Here is a 20,932-nt window from a genome sequence, read left to right as displayed (position 1 = left end):
CCCTCCAGCCTCCCGCCTCTCCCCCAGACTCCAGCTGTCGGCCTGAAATCACAAAGCCTTTTCTCTCCCAGCCCAGAGGAGGAAAAAAAGAAGAACGCAAAGGGAAGAGAAGCAGCGGCGGATTTCAAAAGGAGGGCTAATTTGTGCGGCACCGGACAGCTGCATTTGCATAATGAAATGTGCAGAGGATGTTTGGCTCATGTATTTTTTAGAAGGTTTAACTTTAATTTTATTTAGCCTAAGAAGGGCATGTCACTCAAACTCCGCTGGTCATTTATAAAAATATTTCAATTGTGTTTCCAAGGAGCTGTCTTTCTGGCCTAAGTGGCTGGTGCCGGAGGTTGTGAATGCTAATGCAGAGGTCGGGAGATCGATAGGGGAGGGAGAAAATGAGAGAGGAAAAGGGGAGGGGCAGAGACATCAAGAAAGAAGCAGGACACCGTGAAGAAAGGACAAGCAGGAAGATAAGCCAGAGACAGATTAGAAAGCAACAGAATGGTGCAGTGGGACAAGGCTCCCTGGACTTCAGAGAAGTCCACCTCGGAAGTAGGGATGGGTGTTCCCAGTGGACCACACCCGACTCATGCAGGTGGGTGGGGCTCTCCCAGCCCACAGTGTTTGGATTTTGTTTTCAGCTTTGTGACCCTAATCTCCAACAAACACAGTTTCCAAAAAGGGGATTCTATGGCCAAGCTTTGTTCCTGCCACGCCTGGGTCCTGCACAAGAAGTGCTTTTTCCCATCTTTAATTGTGGGCTGTTTGCTTTAGAGATGGGGATGGGAAGGCTGAGCTGAACTTGAACTTGCATGTCTTTCCTCCTGCCAGTGAAGCCACAATTACCCTGCAAATTCCCTCCTTCCTTCCCGAACCCCCCCACCCAAAACACCCAGCCCCCTAAATAAAACATTCCACTTTCAAACCCCTGTTACAACACTGGCACAGACGAGATGGAGGAGCGGGGGAAGAGGCATTGAGGGTAGAATCTCTCTCTTCCTCCCCCACTGTCCTTGAGGCACTTTGGAGGCACTTTGGAAAGACCTTAGAGTCTCAGGCCAAGCCAAGTCTCTCACTGACCCATGCAGAAACTGAGGCCAGAGGAGAGAAGAGGTGGCCAAGGCCACAGAGCCCCTGGGTTCTCTCCCAGCCACACCTCTCTGCTTATGCACCACTGAAAGCCTGGGATCCCTTAGTTCCTCTCTTGGTCTCAAAGGCCAGGGAGGAGACCTCCAGCAATATGGTCAGGAAAATGCCACCTAGTGAAACTACTTAGATCTGTGTCAGGTTGGCTCCTATGGAATAGTTGTTCCATCTAAATTTTTAGTTCTCACCTTGATCTGTGGACACAGCCTGGGGACCAGGTATTCTGCGTCTGGGAGCCTCCAAAGGTCCCAGCCTTGGACATCCTAATTCCTAAGGCAGACTGTGGAGCTGAGGGGCCTGCTACATCATCCTACAGGAAGCACCCAACCCCTACCTCAAAGAAATAAAAGTAAAAATGACACCCAGCCTGGGTGGGGTAGGGCTGGTAGCCCAGCTCCCAGTGTTCATGGGTACAGGTGGGGTAGAGAAGGGACCTCATATGTCAGCAGGTGAAAGGCAACCTGAAAGGGCAGGGGATTTGGAGTTGGGATTCACATTGACTCAAGTGATGACCTCACTTGAGCAAGTGGCTAAAGTTCTCTCATCCCATTTCTTCATCTGCAAAGAGGAGGAAGAGTCCCCCCAACACACACACACACACACACACACACACACACACACACACCCTGTTGTGAGATTCTGTCAACTTGCATTCTAAGAAGCTGGCACCAGGCAAGACAGTTTGAGATGCTCTCTGTCAGGCACAAGGATGGACAGATCCCAATGGCAAAGCACCCATCCTGGACACCTTAAGGGACAGGAACAGAGAAGGGGATGCAGAGGCAAAGGAATGCTTCACTCAGTTGCAACCACTGAGTTTTTGCTATTTGGGTTGGCCCTTAACAAAAGTGGTTTGAGAAAGACTATAGAATCAGAGGCTGTTGGCAGCCAAAGCGGCAGAGGCAATCTAATACAATGCTCTGGTTGGAAGATAAGAAGACTAAACCCAGAAAGGGGTGTCAACAGCCCCAGGTCCCACCGTAGGTCCCTGCAAAGCCAAGATCTGAGCCAAGCCCTGCGGTCTGGCTCCCTTCATTCCCTTTCCACTAACAACACTAGCAGCTTCTAATGGGTAAAAGAACCCACTCCCAGCCCCTGGTCAGGAAAGGGTTCTCTGGAGCCTGCTTCCAGCCCCCAGCCCCCCATGTGCAGATGGAGGTGGCCGCTGAGACCAGACTGGGGTGGGAGAAGAGCCAGGGGAGGGGGCTGGCGGTGGCCACTGCGGCCCCATGGGAGGCGCCTGCATATGGCCAGCCAGGCTTGGCAGCCCGTGCACACTAATCCTGCTGTCAGCCAGGCCGGGCGCCGGATTAGGAAATGTCACGTTTCAAAGGAAATTATTTCCATTTTCTCCCCAGGAAGGGAAAAGGCAGAAAGACAAGCGAACTCCCAGGGTCGTGTACTGGGAGACAGGCCAGCATATGTGCCTTCGACAGGCGCCTGTCCTCCCCCTTCTCCAGCCCCCTCTGCAGACGCCCAGAAGTGACAGCAATCGCCTCGCTGAGTTCATCCTGGCCAAGGACAAATGGATTTCACAGTTTATCATGGGAGGAAGGGGGGTGTCACTGACTCACCAACCATGACCCACCTTTGGTCTCTGCCTTTCTGCCCGGGTCATGGCTACAAGTTCCTTCACAAACCCCTCCCTCAGGGGGCTCCTGGACCAGCCTCCTGGGATCAGCCAGGCAGAAAAAAGTTGCCCTTGACCTTCTGTACAGGTGCTGGAAGCTCTGCCCTTGACCCAGCCCTGCGGCCCTGCCTTTTATCTGGGGCTCCACACTGATGCAAGGTGCAAACCTCAAGACAAATGAAACAGTACCTACTCTGTGTCTGGATTCCTCTCTGTGCTGCGACTTTTTCCGCTTCTCTTCCTTCCCCGCCTCATCTGAGACAATAATAAATACTTCTCATTCTCACTGCCACTGGAAATTGTGGAGCTTCTTAATTACAAAAGTAATGTCACAATATTAGCAATTAATTAATTCTAATCTGGCCCGGAAGAGAGGTCGGGCATACAATCACCCCCTTATGCCTCTGGAGCTGGGGACCAACCCGGCGGATATTGTGATTGAAATATATTTGTATGGAGTTATTAGATACTATCTGCAATCAATCCATTACCATAAACTTAAGCTTCCACGTTCTTTCATATTAAATGAATTTTCATATCACATTTCCCAATAAGCACTGCTTCAAGTCAACCCTTATTTATCTAATAACGCCATGCAAATATTTTATTATATTTCAATGAAATGTGTCGAAAACTATTACCTTGTGCTGCCTTTGGGGTGGGGAGGAAACAGCACTGGGTGGGAGGTGGGGAGACGTCCCTCTGTGTTTGCTCAGTGAGAGGTAGCCCCTGACCCTTCAACACCCACTCTTCTCTGCCCCCAGCCCAGGCCCAGGCCCTTCAGGGAGGTAATCTTCAAGGAGAGTGTTCTCCAGCTTCCCCTGCCCCAGACAAACTGAGGATTTGCAGGGAAATCCAAAGACAGAAGCAGGGACCCCTCCTCAACTCTAGCAGCTCTCTGCCCCCAAATCAGTGCTAGCTTCATGGATGTATGACCTATGAAGTCACATAAGGCCCCACATTCAGAAGGCCTACACTTTGGTTAATGGTATACTGTCACTTTGTTGAAATTCTTCATAATTTGTAAACAAGGGGCCCTGCATTTCCATTTTGTACTGAAGGATCCCACAAATTATGTAGCTGGGCCTGTCCAGGATATTGTTCCAGTTTCAAAAACACAGACCCTGGTTTTTGCACCTGTCTGACATGCTGCACTCTCTGGAGTGTTGATTTTATTTTTTAAAATTTTTTATTCTAATTTGTTATATATGACAGCAGAATGCATTATAATTCATATTACACAAAAAAGCACAATTTTTCATATCTCTGGTTGTACACAAAGTATATTCACACCATTGGTGTCTTCATACATGTACTTAAAATAATGCTATCCATCTCATTTCACCCTCATTTCTACCAGTATGCCCCCTCCCTTACCCTCCTACCCCTTTGCCCTATCTAGAGTTTGCTCCCCCTCCCAATCCCACAACAGCCTCCTTATATCAGAGAAAACATTTGACATTTGTTTTTTGTTTTTCTTTTTGGAATTGGCTAACTTCACTTAGTATTATATTCTCCAATTCCATCCATTTACCTGCAAATGCCATGATTTTATTCTCTTTTATTGCTGAGTAATATTTCATTGTATATAAACCATATTTTCTTTATCCATTCATCTACTGAAGGGCATCTAGGCTGGCTCCACAGTTTAGCTGTTGTGAATTGTGCTGCTATAAACACTGATGTGGCTGTGTCCCTGTGGTATGTTGTTTTTAAGTCCTTTGGGTATAGAACAAGGAGAGGGATAGCTGGGTCAAATGGTGTTTCCATTCCCAGTTTTCCAAGGAGTCTCCATACTGCTTTCCATATTGGCTGCACCATTTTTCAGTCCCACCATCAATGGATGAGTGTGCCTTTTTCCCCACATCCTCTCCAACATTTAACTGTTGTTTGTATTCTTAATAGCTGCCATTCTAACTGGAGTGAGATGAAATAAGCTGACATACAAATACCTTTGGTTAGAAGAGGCCCTTCCTGGTCTCACCCTTTCTGTCTGTGCCGCTTCACTTCCTGACACAAGGAGAGTCCACCATGTTGCCAATGAGCACCCAGAGGTATGGGCTCAGCCACACAGCCAGAAGCTAGAAGAATGCAGACATTATCCTGGACTCTGGAACCCAGAGTGGGGACGTCTTCCTGCCATCACACTGGCAGGTGTCATGGTCACAAAGCAATCCTGGGCATGGGGACAGTTGGACCTGATGACAGCACTCACAGCCTCTGGCTCCAGCTCCCTTCACCATCTCCTGGGATCCAGCCATTGCCTCACCTTGATTTGTTGCTGTCCCATTGTGACTGGTAGAGTTGGAGGTAAGCCTGTCTCCACTGTCCCCAACTTTGGTAATCAATCTTGGAAGGACTGAATTCTCAGTGGCCAAAGCTCTGAAATGATCACTGGATTCTTCTCACTTTAACAGTCGGATCAGCCAAGACATGCAGCCTCCAGGGCTTGGTGTGTAAACTTGCATTCAGACCTCCTTCCATTCTCTGGTTCACAGCTTTACCATCTTCAAAGTAAGAAAATAACACTCATATGAACATCTCTCAGAGCTTCTGTGAAAATTAGATGAAATAATATAGATTTATGAAGCACTTGGTGGAGGGTTCATACGTTTTGATTTTCTAGTTCCCAAGCAAGTTTGTCTAGGGCAAAGGAGATCCTGAGCCATCTGCCTTCCCTGCTCTTTTCCAGGGTCATGACACTCTGCTGCTTAGGCCTCCTCGGCATTACCCCCTGACCCTCAAATAACCCTCCCTTCTCTTTATTGCTTTTTCAAAACGTCTATCCCTTTGGTGGAAAGGTAGAGAGAGCACTCACAAAGTAATACACAGTAAAGTGGATTTGACTGATAACAAAGAGGCACAAATCATCCCAGTTAAGATGCTTTTCACTCTACCACTACCCCAGTACTGCAGGGCTGAGGCCTCAGAGTTGGATTTGGCTCCAAAGCCAGTAGGGGTGTGAAAATTCCACCTTGTGGATTCCCTGCCTGAATGGCTTGCAGCCAAAATTTACTAAAGTGAAGTTTCCTTGTTTTCTGTCCACTTTTGCTTGGGCTTCTTGCATGCCTGCTCTGGCTCCCAGTGACACCTTCTTCAAATCTAATCCACACCATGACTGCCACATAGATGTCACCACTGCATTTCACAGATGAAGAAACTAGGTTGCACACTTTGAGACTGACCAGACTGAGAGTCTAATCTGGACTTGTCTGACTCAGAGACTGGTGCTTTCCATGACTTGGGGTCACTCACATGTCTGCCTGTTGCCCACGCAGTATGTTTTATAAGGACCCATTCACAAGGTAAAACCTTCACTCTGAACCCCTGAAAGATCTTCATTCATCCACCCATTCAACAAACATCCACTACCTGCTGATGGTTTGCCAGGCAGAGTACAGAGGACCAAACAAACCAGATCCAATCCCGTGGCTCACAAAATGGCCTTTAATGTTAGTTCTCTGCTTGGTCCAGAAGCTGCACAGGGCCCAGCTCTGAGACCAGAGCCTAAGCAGTCAAATCAGAAATCAAGGAGAGAGGAGCCCAGCCAGCAGCCTGCGCACGTCTCAGGTTAAGGGGTTTGCTCTCTCAGGAGCTTCCCTGGCCACTAGGATTTGAAGAAAGGCAGAGTCATTCCTCACAGGAGAAGGCATTCCAGGTAATGGGATGGAGGAGAGGTTTTGTGATAGAGAATCCTTTCAGAGGGCCCTGTAGGGAATCACCCACTGTTTAGCAGGTCAAGCTGTGTTGTGTGTGTGTGTGTTGCACGTGCTAAAGAGAGGGAATGAGGGGGCCTCATTCCATTTTAAACCCCCTGAGGGCAAGGATGCCAGCCCTAGTTTCTTGGGCACCCCCATCTAGCTGCATTCGAGGAGCTTATTGGCTCTCAGTAGAGCAGGTGGACTGACCACCAGACAATGTAAACAGACCTTCCCCAGCTCCCAGGAGGACATGGGCTCCTCCCTCTCCTCTGTCCTTCTTCTAATCATTCATGGTGACAGGTTGACAGAAGAGCCCCCACCACATAAAATTGCCTCTGGGCACAAGTACAAAACATAAAACATTTAGGGAAAATCGTCCAAGAACAGTTGGCACCACAAGTAAACTGCTTTAAACACTCGACTATAAGCAACCAGTTTAAAAGTCTGGCACTGCTGAGTCCTGGCATCGGCCTGGTCAGCTCCGCAGGGTCCCTCCTCTGTGCTCCTGTGCTTCTCTGATTGCCACCACCTTGCCCTCTGGCCTCCCCCTTCCTTACTTCCCTTTTGCAACTGGGCAGCAGCCCCTTGGTCCCCACAGACACATCTCAGGAAATTCCAACACTAGGGGATTTCACTTTTTTATGTGTGGGGAAAAAAATTTAAAAAGAGGGAACTCGCTTTTTTAAATTCATCCTCATGAAATCTGCCACACACATCCCAGTTCAGGGCTAGGATAAAAGAGATCTGAGCGGGACTCCTCTTTGGACTGGTGCATGATTCCATGGAGGCCTTCACAAAATTGGGTCTCGGATCCTTCCTACTTTTTGCAGAGCATTGACGATCCACAGAGGGGTCTCCGCTCTTTCATCCCACTGGCCCACCCGACAGCCGACAGCCTGTGTGGTGGGCTTGTTGAAATGCAGAAAAGGCCCAGAAGCAACTGTCCAGGCACAACACAGGCAGGTGGTGGAGCTGGGGCAGGAACACAAGTCCCCTCACTTCTTGACAGCCTTCCTGCTTTAGCCAGCTGCCCCTCAGTCCATACTCGGGTACCTCTTTGGGCTCAGAGGTGGGCTGCTGAGGCCCTGGGCACAGGGCTGGGGAAAGACAGATGCAGCTCCAGGAAGAGGCAGTGCAGGGGGAGGGGTGTGAGAGTCTGCAGGGTTCAGAAGGGCAAGGTCTGGCTGTCCTGTTCCCCGGGAGCCAGTCAGGCCATGCCCTCCTCCCAGGGACAAGCCTTGGGTCCATTCCCAGGAAGGAGGCATGGGTCTGGGCAAGAGCTGAGTCGAGATGATCTTCTCTCCACTGTGAACCTTCCAGGAGCTTCGGAGCAGCTGGTGCTCTCTGTCCTGCTGAGACTCCATCACCAGGCCCCAGGGAGTAGGGGATTTCTCTTTTTTATGTGTCCTGGGGTCTTCTGCCTTTCTGTGTGACCAGGCTCACCCAAGTCCCTAAATGATGCTGAAGAGATTGTAAAATCACACTTGTAAAATAGACAGCACTTCCGACAAATCTCACCTCATTCTGACAATATTATGAGGTTGGCATTCGTGTCCCCATTTAACAAATGAGAAAAGCAAGGGCTTGAGAAGGTTAAAGGAATCTCCATGAGTCATTAAGGGATAAGAGATGGCAGAAACACACCTGGAATCCAAATTCTCTGACTCAGAGTTGAGTGCCACTTCCAATCACCATTCACATTGCCAAACAAGTCCCAGTGTTTGTGGTGATGGCTTCATCTCCTGCTATGCCCTGGAGCCCCTCTTGACCCAGAAATGCACTTGTCTGCTGTGGTCTGGGCTGGGCTCTGGGGCCTTTAGTTCATTGCCAAACTCACTCTTTCACTTAACAGACATGGGCTGAACACCTGCTATGCACCAGGCACTGTGTGAAGTGCTGGGAATAGATGCTAAATAGCACATGGTCCTTTCCAAGAAGAAGCTTCATGATGGAGGTGACAACAGTGAGGAAAGCTGCCATGAAATTGCACTGTAGTGGTTTCCAGGACAAAGCAAGGTAAATGCTAGCCTGGAACACCTGGGCTAGTCTTAGAAGATAATGGGTTTCAGCAGAAAAGAGATCTCTAAGATGTTACGTAAGACATGAAAATTTTACCAGGCAAAAAGGGAAAGGTAGAAGACTCTAGGCAGGTTGGACAGTATGCCATGGCTGGGACTGCAAATATTTCATATGGGATATAGTATAAAAAGGGTGGGACAAACCATGAGATGGTATCTGAAGAAACAAGTTGGAGTTAGGTAAGTGACACAAAAGCAGATGAGTATCAAGGTACTGAGGGCAATGAGGACTACCATAGTGGTTTTGGAGCATACAGTGTAAGAACTATCTGATTAATTTTTTTAATTAATTAATTTTCTTAAGCAGGGATTGAACCCAAGGGTGCTTTACTGAGCCACATCCTCAGCACTTTTTATTTTTTATTTTGAGATATGGTCTTGCTAAGTTGCCTAAGGCCTCACTAACTTCCTGAAGCTGGTTTTGAACTTGTGATCTTCCTGTCTCAGACTTTACTAGGATTACAGGCATGCGTCACTGCATCTGGCTACCATCTGCTCTTAAAAGAGATACAGGATTAGAGGCAAAACTAGAAATAGGGAGGTAAATTTGGGAATAAAAGTAGTAGCCCAGTTCATTAGCCAGCTTTTCATCATTGTACTAAATACCTGCAATAACCAATAGTAAAGAAAAAAAACAAAAAGCTTTTTTCTGGGTTCATAGGTTCAGGGGTTTCAAGCTATGATCAGTGGGTCCCACTGCTTTGAGCCCGTGGCAGCACATCATGGTGGGAGTCTGTGGCTGAGCAAAGCCATTTGCCTCATGGCTGGGAAGTGAAAAGAGGAAAAGAGGATGTGTGGTCCCACAATGTCCTTCAAGGTCACATCCCAATCACCTAAAGATCTCCCACTAGACCCTGCCTCTTAAAGGTGCCATCCCATCCCAACAGTACCCCACTGGGGACCGAGCCCTCACCAGTGGAATCTGGGAGACACCAAACTACAGCATCCAGGAAGCAATAGGAGTGAGAGGCATTCAAAAGGGATTGCAGAAGTAGATTTGGCAGAAATTCATAGTTTTAAAAGATAAAAAGTAAAACAGGACTCAACTCTGACTTCATTCGTCTCTGGCTTGGGCACTCAGGTCGAGGGTGTCCAGAGTCTAGACCACTGCCTGGCACACAGCAGGTCCTCAGCAAATACACATCAAATGAATGAATTTGCCAAGGGAAGAATCTAGGAAGAGGAGCAGGTTTGTTGGGTGGGGGGTGATTAATTAGGTTTTGGAGTTGTGCAGCCAACGGTAGCACACAGGTGGTCTGGAGAGAGGCAAGATGCCAATGTCACCAGCTGACAGATCAGAATTGAAGCCTTAAGATCAACCTCAAACACCCAGAGAATTTGCCAAGTAAAAGCAAAGGAAAAAGAGAACTAAACTCTGAGAAATATCCAAAGCTTAAGGAAAAAGAAAAAGGAAAAAAAAAAAGTAGACCATGGATTGATCCAGAGTTTAGTGTTTTCCGGTTCATGACACAGAGGCAATGGAGTCAAGCCTGAGGATACAAGAGGGTGGTATGATGATTAATTGTGTGTGTCAAGTTGACTGGGCCACAGGAGGCCCAGATATGTGATCAAACATTATTCTGGGTGGGTGGGGGCATTTCTGGATGAGAGCAACATTTGAATTAATAGCATGTGTAAAGCAGACTGTTCTCTCTAATGTGGGAGACCCATCAAATCAACTGAAGGCCTGAGTTAAACAGAAAGGCCAGCCCTCCCATGAGGAGAGGAAATCTCCCCCTGCCAAGGATATGGGTTCTTTCTTGCCTTGAACTTGAACTTGAAATATTGACTCTCTTTTGGTTTTGAGTCTGCCAGTTTTCAAACTGGAACTTCCACCATCTGCTCTCCTGGGTCTCCAGCTTGCCAACTGCAGATCTGGGGACTTCTCGGCCTTCATATTTACATGAGCCAATTCTTTATGATATACATGCAAGGAATATGTGTATTACACACACACACACGCTAGCTCAGTTTCTTTGAAAAGCCCCAACTGATACAGTGGCCAAATAATAGACCAGAGAACTTACACTAGATGAGAGCAAAGGAAGGACAAGGAAGACAAGGAAATCAAGGGACACTCCATGAGAGTAAAAGATACTCATTGGAAGGGACTGAGCAGCAGAACTTGGTTCACAGGAAGTTGTGGCTGAAGAAGAAATGTTTGAATACAGGATTTTGGAAGGGGTGCAGTTTGGGACCATAAGCGTCCAATGTCACTATGGGAGTGGCCACCTGAAGTGGAACAAAGATGAAGACTAATGTAAATATACAAATATGAAATTTATACGTATGTATATACATACATATAAGAAGTGTGTGTGTGTGTGTGTGTGTGTGTGTGTGTGGAGAGAGAGAGAGAGAGAGAAATATGAGAAAAGACAAGAGGACGGCTTAGCCAGGACTTTGGATGAGTCTTCGATATGGGCATTGCAGGTCCCAGGACCTTGACATATGGACGAAGACTGCAACAGATGCCATGTGTTCAGTGAACGAGGGAGAGTGACTGAGAGGCCAGTGGGTGACCACAGTGAGAAGGGAAAGAGAGAGCTAGAGCCAGGCGACCCCAGCCTACTGGGGGAGCTCCTTATGCAGGGTCCAGGCCTGGCTCTGGAATGTGAGGAGGATGCCAGCGCCAGCCCCCACCCCTGAGGCCCATGGCTGTGAGAAGCAGTGTCCTCCAAAGACAGCCCGTTTCCAGCAAGAGCCAGGAGGTGGAGGGAGCTTTCTGAAAAAATGCAGAAGATGTAGGAGGAATCATATACCAAGGATGGGGTGGGGGGCAGAGGACAGAGCAATGGTTTGGGAGGCAGGGGAGTAGAGAGCAGGGAGTCAGTGAGAGGTCCCAGAGAGAAGTGTAGGTTGGGTGGGAAAGATAATGGCTGAGATGACATCTCAGGTGCCGTGACAAAGCCAACCCACCATGTTCACCAGATCACATGGCATCTGCCTCTCTCTGAGCACACACAGAAACACTAAATTTCCCAGGCTTCCTTGCACCTCAGCAGGGGCTGTCTGATAGGGTCCTGGCTGATGCACCATGAGCGGAAGTGGTCTGTGCCACTCCCTAGCTTGGCCATGAGCCCCCTTGTGCCCTGGTTCCAACTTTCTCCTCCTTCCTTCACAGACCATGTGTTAATATAGCAGCACCCCAGTATGGAAGGGGCAAGCACCCCTGCATCAGTCCTTGAAGAAGAGCTTCCAGGAAGAGCCACTGAACCTGGATCCACAGTGCCACAAATGAGAAATAAGCCTTTGCCCTGTGGAGCCACTGCAACTTGGGGACTGATAGTTACTGCAGCACAGCCTGCCAGTGCGACAGCCCAGGACACACAGGTGAGGGCTATCATGGGATTTAGCTGGCCACAAGGTTTCCATGAGAATCGGTCTCAGGGTTTCCCTGGTGGATTAGGTTGGACGAGGAGGGAGGTTGGAAGGATGGTGGAGGGAAGAGGAGAAGGTGGGAAGACCTCTCTGGAGGACTCAGCCACACCCCACGATTGGTCAGGGTTCCAGATCCACCTGCCCCATTGATAAGGAAGGGGCTGGACCACAGGCACCTCCAGCCTCAGAGATAGTTATGGAGAATTTGGAAGACCTTTTCCCAGCCTGGGCTTTGGGTCCTGGGAATGTCACATGATGCAGGCAGGGTAGTTGAGCCTCTCTATGCCTCCATGTCTCCTTCTCCCTGAAGGGCTTCCTTTACTCCTCTGATCATTCTGACCCCCTCATGTATCCCAGGTGCTTCATGTGGTGCTAGCACTAGAATGGATAGGATGGTCTCCCGTCCAGACACCCTCTTAGTTCTCCAGGGTACACCAAGCATGTGGGTGAAAGACAATGGCCTTCGAAGTCCTTGCTGCTAATGTGCCCAGGCACAGGACCATATTGGCCTAGAATCTCAGCAGCCAGTGGGACTTGCTATGGTCTGGCCCTTGAATGCCCATGTGCTGAGGCTTGATCCCCAGGGTAGTGCTATCTGGAGATAGTAGAACTTCTAGGAGATGGGGTCTAATGGAAGGGAGTTCATTGGAGGTGTGCCCTTGAAGGATTTGGGACCACTACCCCTTCCTGTCCCCTCTCTCCTGTCTTCCTAGCCACCGTGAACAGGACTCCTCCACCATGCACTGTGCTACCAGGCCCAAAGCATCAGAGCCAAGCTCGGAAACCACGAGTCAAAATAAGGTATTCTGTGACAGAAAGCTGACTAACACAGGGCCCTTCCCCAAGGCATGTGCCCTCCTTTCTGGTCCTCTTGGGCAGCGTGAGGGTAAAAAGAGGTGGGACTTCCCAACCTGGCTGCCAGGCTGAGTGGCTCATTCCACTTAGGGGGCTTTGAGCCTCCGCCGCTTTGACCACCCTGTGTCCCTTGAATCCCAGAGGAAGGAAGCTGAGGTCTGGGAGAGGGGGGAGTAGGATGGAGGAGCTTTGCAGACAACAGGGACCCTGACCAGGCATGGCACCACTGCCACAGCTCTCTGGGGTCCCGACCTGGTGCCCTGCCTCATCTCTGCCCACCTCCTCCCTCCCTCCCTGACCCTCACCAAGCCCATTATTGCTCTGGAGGGCACCTCCCTCTCAGGACACCCTCCTTCCCACTCGGCTATCTCCCCACTTCCCCCCTTCCCTGTGCTCTCTCTCTCTTTCCCCTGTCCCCTCTGGCTCCCTCCATCTCGGCCTCCCCCTTCCCTCTCCTGCCCCCAGGTTCTCCCTTTCTTTTTCCTCATCCTGCTGCTCCCTTCAAATCAAATCAACAAGTTCTCTGGAGTCCGAGCCCCGTCCTCTACTCTGTCCATCCAGCTCTGTCCCCTAAGGCTGTCCTGTGGTTGCCTCCACTGCCCAGAAACCACCCCCACGAGGCTGTCAGCAGCAGGACCCCAGAGATGGGGAGCCAAACCGGTCCCTCATGCACATTCTGGAAACCAAGCCAGAAGCCCCTCCTCCCTCCGCTCCCCTCCCTCCAGGCAGCCCAGCAAGTGCGCATTATTTAGAGAAATTATTTAGCATTCTGCTCCTGTCATTCCTTGCCATGGCACCAGGCCCTGATATGTGATAAAAATATCAACGTTAAATCGACTCTGACAACTGCTGTTTACTTGCAGTGTCACCGGAGCCAGGGGCAGAGTCGACAGCTCCTGCAGGACCCGAAGTGCCGCCGGCAGCCGTAGCAGAGGCTCACAAGGCTTCAGCTCCCCGCCTGGCAGGCCGGCCCTGGAAGGGAGCCCAGATGGCAACCCTGGGGACAGCGGGCCTCAACCACCCCACCCAAGCCATCCCCACATCACTCAAACTCTTCACCCTCAAAAGTGCTGTTTTCACCATCAACAGAAAGATTCCAATAAAAAATAACTGAGGCTTGGGAACATGCGTGGCACTCTGTGAACACCGGTCCAGGTGACAGCATTTTTAAGTTTTGCTTCAGGCTCTGGCAGATAGAAACTGCATGCCCATATAACAGATTTTAACACTGAGGTTCAGAGAGGTCGAGTAGTTTTCCTGTGGGCACGCAGGAACAAGTAGAGATTCTGAGGCAGGCCCTGGGTCTCTCTGCCACAAGCCTGTTTGTAACATACTAATGAGCAGACAGACGTGTCTAATATGCAGTGATCAGATTCTGGCCTGTGCCCCTGATGGAGGCTCAACAGCCTCTGAAAACTAGTAAGGACGAATCCCACCTGGGATGACCAGCCACCACCTGGAGGGAAATACGACAGCATGACCTGCCTTAAGAACTGAGATAAGAGCTGACCAGACCTTAGCACCTCCCCACTCCTCAACCCTGCACCCCAAGGCTAGGCAATGTCCCTCTGGCAGGGGAGAAGCAGAAAAGAGAGCCACAGAGAACTGTAGAGGTGGGGGACAGGACCCCAGGGAGAGAGGGGAAAGGACAGAGGAAGAGAAAAAACTAAGGGAGACTGCTCTCGCTCACAGGACACTCAGGGGACCACAGCACCCTCAGGGCTCATGTCCACCCCTTTGCAGGAGCAGAAGGCTGAATACATAATGATCACTCAAAAAACACATACCTGTTGGCTCTTCTTAGCTAGGGACAGAGTGGAGGGTGCCTCCGACAGGCATTTCTGGGGCCACAGAAGCTGGTCCTGGGAGACTTTCTCCTCCAGTCCTTGAGAGAAGGACTTAGGGGCTCCAGGTAACAGCAAGCCAACCTTGTGCAGGGGTTGCCTGCAAACCACTGTTTGAGGCTGCGTTACAGAGTCACAAGGTCCAGGATGAAGATCACCAGAGCCCCGTCTGACACGGCAAGGTCAGCCCTCCTTTGGAACTGGGTTCACTGCTGAATGTCATGCTTTAGAGAAATTTAGACAGAAGAGGGTGACCAGGATGGCAATGGACTTCAAATCATGTCCTGGGAGAAATATTAAAGGAACTGGACTTTTCTGACTTATAGAAAACTTACAAGGACAAACTACCCAATATTTAAAGGGCTGCACCCACAAAGGGTCCTGTACCAGGAGGCAGATGTTTGGATTGACCGATGTGTGATACCACAGCACTTCCTGTCACCTTCCCATTGTGGCTGACACAGAAATTGATCCCATCTATACAGCTCACTGGGGGACTGGATGAGGTTGTCCACAGCTCTAAGTGACCAGCAATGGTATGCTGTCCACCCATGTGGCAGTCCTGTGACTGGGAAGAGTTCACATAACATGCCTGGCAGTGGCACCCCAGAGAGAGGGAGCTTCCTGTCAGTGGAGGGTGCAAGTAAAGCCTGGGTGAGGATTTGGGGCAGAAATAGTGCTGCAGAGAGTTCAAACATTGGGAAGAAAGTTGGTCACTTTCATCTTGGAGCTTCCAAGATTCTAGTCCTCCAGGGATGACCAGAGCGGAGAGTGTCAGCTGTTGCACACATGCACACGAGCTGTTGCACACATGCACACGAGCCCTGAGCCAGATTCCAGGGCTTCCTCTGCTCCATGAAGAGCAGGATTTCTGTGTGGGCCAGCCACTCACAAGGAGTGAGTCCACTGGCCATGCTGTGGGACACCCAGGCCATCCTGGAGAAGGGCTGTCCCATTAGTCTCCCACCGCCACCTGGGATAAGGCCTCCAGATGAACTCATGAAAATCACCCAAATTGAGTTCAATTGAGCAGAAGAAAGGAGGATAGAGCCTATTAATTATCCCTAGGCCGACCCTCATGAATCACCCCAAACAAAGAGTAGTGCTACTTCAGGCAGGCGTAGCCATTAGTGATATGGGATTTGGACATGGTCAAAATAAAGCACCCATGCTGTGCTTGCAGGGCATTAGATGAGGAGATGGCCACAAGTTGGCCCTAAAAACTATCTCAGCATGTCTGCAGGAAGGGCCTGGAGTAGAAAAACAGGCCTGGGATTCCCTGCTTTCTAGCTGTGTGACCTCTAGCCAGCTACTTGGTTTCTCTGAGCCTCTGCATCCTGAATTGTAAAATAAGTATTTAGAGCTCACCTCATAGACTTGTTAAAAGGATTTTATAAGATAATGTGTGACATTGCCACGGATATCTTTTTTGACCTTAAGAAAAGTCATTGCGTTCACGAAGCTCCAGCATCTCCCTCCATAAAGTGAAAGAATTTGTTCATAAGATTACTGAGTTTCTTTGGGCTCTAATGTGACTTGGGAACTAATGACCAAGCCTGGCATGGACCAAGAAAAGGCACCCTCAGGGACTATGTAGCATTCCCTGGAGTGGATGCTTTTCTCCCTTTCTCAAATCCAAATTCACTCCCATAGGACAAGGGTCTCTTGACCATCCCCCGCTCCAATCAAACCCAGACACCAAGCCAGCAAATGTCCATCAATACCCCTGGCCTGAAGTCCCGCCAGACCCAAAATCATTAGCTTTTGATTTATGAGGCACTTTGGTGTCCCCAGCCAGGTGCCCTTTACCTCTGCCCTGCACAAAAGACAACCCACTTCTTGGAAGCTAAAAAGCCACTAATTGTTTCCCTCTCCCCCGCTAGTATTGACTAGGAGTGTGTACGGCTATCGGTGTTTCATTGACAGCCAGCAGGCTCTCTTGCCTGGGGTGGATGATCTTTAATGAGACAGAAGGAAGAGAGGAAGTCCATTGGTTCATGGAATCAGAGACCAGGAAGACTGGCCAAGGGGTGAGCTGGGTTGCTGGATGAGCTGGGTTTGTGGTTCCGCATTCCTGGGACAGAGATGCAAAGACCTGCCCATCCACCTACTGCCAGCCCAGCCTCTGGATGAAGTGAAGCCTGGGATCCACACTTGCTGTCTGAAGTGAATTTTCTCCTCATGCCCACACTCCGTGTGCTGGGTATTATCTCTCCCATCCCCCTTCTGTCCGGTCCCTTGCCCACCTGCTGTGTGTCTCAGGAAGTGGATCACATCGTCCCAGCTCCCTTGCTCTCTGGGATCCATCTAAGTTCACCACAGAGGACACTAGCAAGACCCTGGAGGGCAGAAGGAAGGAGAGATTGGGCTGACCATCACCTGCAGCCCAGACCTTTACCTAAGGCCACCACTCCTACAGCTACAGCCATCACCTGGTGGTTGTGCTCTCTCCCTGTGCTTTTCAGGCCTGGGTGGTGATCACCCTGCCACCCCATGCCTCCAGCACGTACCCAGCCTTGTTGGCTGTCTTTAGTCTGTCCATACTTCTGTCTGCTCTAACTAACCAGAACCATATTCCCAATCTACAGATTCTTTCCCTCAATAAATCTTCAGTGAGCTCAGATGTTCCAGGGAGAATGCTGGGCACTGAAATACAAGCATAAATAGGACACAGTGTCTCCCCTAAGGAGCTCATGGTCATGGAAAGTCAGACATAAAATAGGGACTTGGTGTCTGAAGGTGCTATGGGGCACAGTGGGTATTGTCCATTATTCTGAGAACTGGAGAAACAGATGGGTATCTTTTACTCAACTTATCAATATGCCCAGAGATAAATTTTCTCATCCAGGGACTCTTTGGATTTGAACCTCTCTGGAAGTTGGGGAATGACCTGGGTGACATCTCTGAGCTCTAATCCCGGGAATCCCCAGCCCAGTTCACTCTGCTTCCCCAAGGTCCTTCGCTTCCTCTCCTTTAAGCAGCATCAGCATTTCTCCCAGGTGCTCCCTGGCTTAGAAGAGGGGCAGGGGAGCAGGGTCCCAACCAACCCAGGGTCCCCACCACCCCTTCCCAAACTGCCACCCTCTAGCTACCAGATGGGAAGATGTCCACCAGAGTGTCCAAAGTCACACAGATTCCCCTAATAAGGGCAGGATTCATAAAAAAAAAAAAAAAGGGCAGGATTCATTCCTGATCCTCTTTCCTGGATTGTATAATACATTCCATCAAGGAAGGGGCCTGTTTAAGGGATCGCTGTGGCTCAGAGAAGAATTTATAGGATTAATATTTAATACTTGCTGGCATCGGTAATTGGGTATTAAAAAGAAGAAATAATAAAAGAACAAACTGATCCCCTACCATTTGATGAGATTCCCTCCTCTTGAACACAAACACTCCTACACACACACACACACACACACACACAGGCTGTGCTGAAAAGCAGATGGTGGCAACAATGAGCACAAAGACCCCTGACCTCAGAGGCCAAAGGTGGGGTCAAAGGGAAACGCTGTTTCTTTAGGCTCAAAAGAGTTATTTGCAAAAGATGGACAAAACTAAATGAAAGGATTCTGAAGCCTAAATAGAAAGGGGCGGGGGGGGTGGGTTCCAATGCTACTGATAATGAATATTAAATAAGTTAAAAACCACCAAAAAAGACTTTTAAAATTGAATTTAATTGAATGTTGTCATGTAGATCCCCACATTTGAATATAATCAGATTATAAATCATATTCCAAAGGCTTCAAAACCCAGAGAGTGCCATTAAGCTAACTCACTTCTGGCAGGAAAGGTTACAAAAAGGTCATTTTGATATTTGACACATGTTTATGAAGAACCTACTGTGTGCTGAGCACTGTTCAGACCCTGGGAGGCAAAGTGAACTAAAGAAGGCCCCTGCCCTCAAGTTACTCCCAGAGGAAGAAGCAGACGCCCAAGCAAGCAGTTGGAGCTTAGGGGATAATGCAGACCCAAGCCAGGTGTCATGGAGGATCAGAGGAGGGGACAGCACCTCTGCGCAGGGGACCTAGAGAGGGCTTAACAGAGGAAGGGACAACTGAGATGGGTCATGCAGGGAGAGTTTACCAGGAGGATAAGTACTAAAGGCTCCCAGGATAAAGGAACAGCATGTGCAAACGTACAGAGGTGTGAAAGGCAGCGCTACCCACACAGCAGCACGTGACTCCACTGGGCGGAAGCACCCTGGAGTCCATGGCTAAGCCAAGACACCAAATCCCTATTTTATGTCTGACTTTCCACAGGGTAGTTTCTGAATGCAGGGCTAGAAGGTTTAGACGTTCTCCAGCCGCAAGTGCCAAGCCAGAACAGATGCTGAGCAAGACTGTGAGCAGTTAAGTCTGTGTTTTAGAAAGATACAGGAGAAGAGCAAAACCAGCTGCTCTAAGGACCTAAGGGCCCTGGGGTCGGGGAAGATCAGGGATTCCTCAGAAAGTGGCACCCTCCACTGGAGAGAAGCCAGGTGGAGAACTCAGGAGACCAGCTATGTACACTCATGGCCTCAGGAGTCCCGGATGGAAACCACGCCCTGCATTTCTATCAGTGCATGGAGGAGGAAGAGCAGATGGGCAAACAGACAGACCTGCGGGAGGGTTTCCAGGCCTTGGACTGGAATGACTGGTACAAGGCATGGTTTTCCCCTCTGGAAGGAGCAGTGTGAAGATGACTTCAGGGAAGCAGCCAGGACCCAAGATAAGTAGGCAAATCTCCAAATTAGTTCTGTCTTGGAAGAGGTCAGGTTTTCAAAGATCAGTTAACACTGAACAGGTGGAGGGTTCTTCGTCCCTTACAAATAAAACTCAATCTACACATTGTTAACCAATTCTTAAGAATCAAGGCAGGAGTTTCAGAAAGTATCACGTTTTCTCTCATATATAAAATGTAAAGGGAAAAAGAAAGGATGACGTGAAAGTAGAAGGGGGACTTAGGCGGGGAAAGGAAGAGGTTGAAAAGGAGGAGGGGAGAAGAGGAAAGTAGAGAGGGTAGATACAATCAAAGTATGTTTATATGCATGTATGAAATTGTCAGAATGAATCCCATTATTTTGTACAATTAATATGCACTAAAAATTATAATTTTTAAATAGAATTAAGGCATAATCTCCAGTGATTGTCAAGTGAAGAAGTCAGAAGAAAATTTTTTTCAGGGCTCAGGAAATCAACCAAAGGGAAAACCACAAGTTGAGAATCACTTGTTCATGAAAAATTAAACTTTGTAAGAAAAGTGGGGTCTGCGGAGCTCTAGCTTGCAGCTGCTCCCATCCTCACCTCTAACGGCAGTTCTTCTTGGGTGGCGCTGACCAAAGACACCCGCTTCTTCCCTGTGGGAGAGCCAGTTTGGTTTGGAGCAAAAGACCTCTGACCTCCCTCCAATGGTGGTTGATGCTGGAGGAACCAACAGGCAGGGCTATACTGAACTACTGTCCTGCCTGGGACAATCTGCACACAACAAAAACAGCCAGAAATGTAGCAGAGAGCTCCCAGAAGTGAGAGAGCCTCTGAGGAGCTGGTGCAGCATCCCTTCCTGGTATCCTGGAGGGCTTGCACATGCAGGGAAAGCCTGGGGTGGCCTGGTGGAAAGCAAAAGTGGGGAAGCCATGAAAACTACCTGAATTGCAAATGTGCTGTGAGGTCAAATCTGCACAGAGGATGGGAGCTTTTCTGGCTAAGGTGTTTGCAAACATCTCTAGCCTATTACTGGCTGATCATCAAGCTAGACAACCTTTAGGAAGCCAGGCTCAACAATAAGAATCATAGGGTGGTCAGGGGGGCAGGGGAACGAGTAGGAATATCAGCAGCCAAGCAACACTTGGGAGAGATTCCCTACATAAAGTCAAAATACATCACTTAAAAAAAATCAACAACAACAACCCTTAAGGAAGAACTATCAGAATCCAGAGGCTGTACAACATATTATCTAAAACGTCCAATTTCCAATAAAAAATTACAACATGCAAAGAAATAGGAAGGTGATCCATACTAAAAAAAAAAAATAGTCAATAGAAACCAGCCAACTTCAAGCAGACCCAGATATTGGATTTAGCAAAAGCTTTAAAAGCAATTGTTATGTATGCTTTTTTAAATAATTGAAGGAGCTGGGCACAGTAGCACACACCTATAACCTCAGCAATTTGGGAGGCCGAGGCAGAAGGATTGCAAGTCTGAGGACAGCCTGGGCAATTTAGGGAGACTCTGTCTCAAAATAAAACATGATAAGGGCTGGGAGTATAGCTCAGTGGTAAAGTTCCCCTGGGTTCAACCCCCACTATTAAGAAAAACACTTACAGGA

Source organism: Marmota monax, unplaced genomic scaffold, assembly GCF_021218885.2.
Source record: "Marmota monax isolate L192 unplaced genomic scaffold, Marmota_monax_Labrador192_F-V1.1 WCK01_AAM20220418_F8-fsc00081, whole genome shotgun sequence".
NCBI classification, from domain to species: domain Eukaryota; kingdom Metazoa; phylum Chordata; class Mammalia; order Rodentia; family Sciuridae; genus Marmota; species Marmota monax.
Note: the sequence above shows the minus strand (reverse complement) of the source record.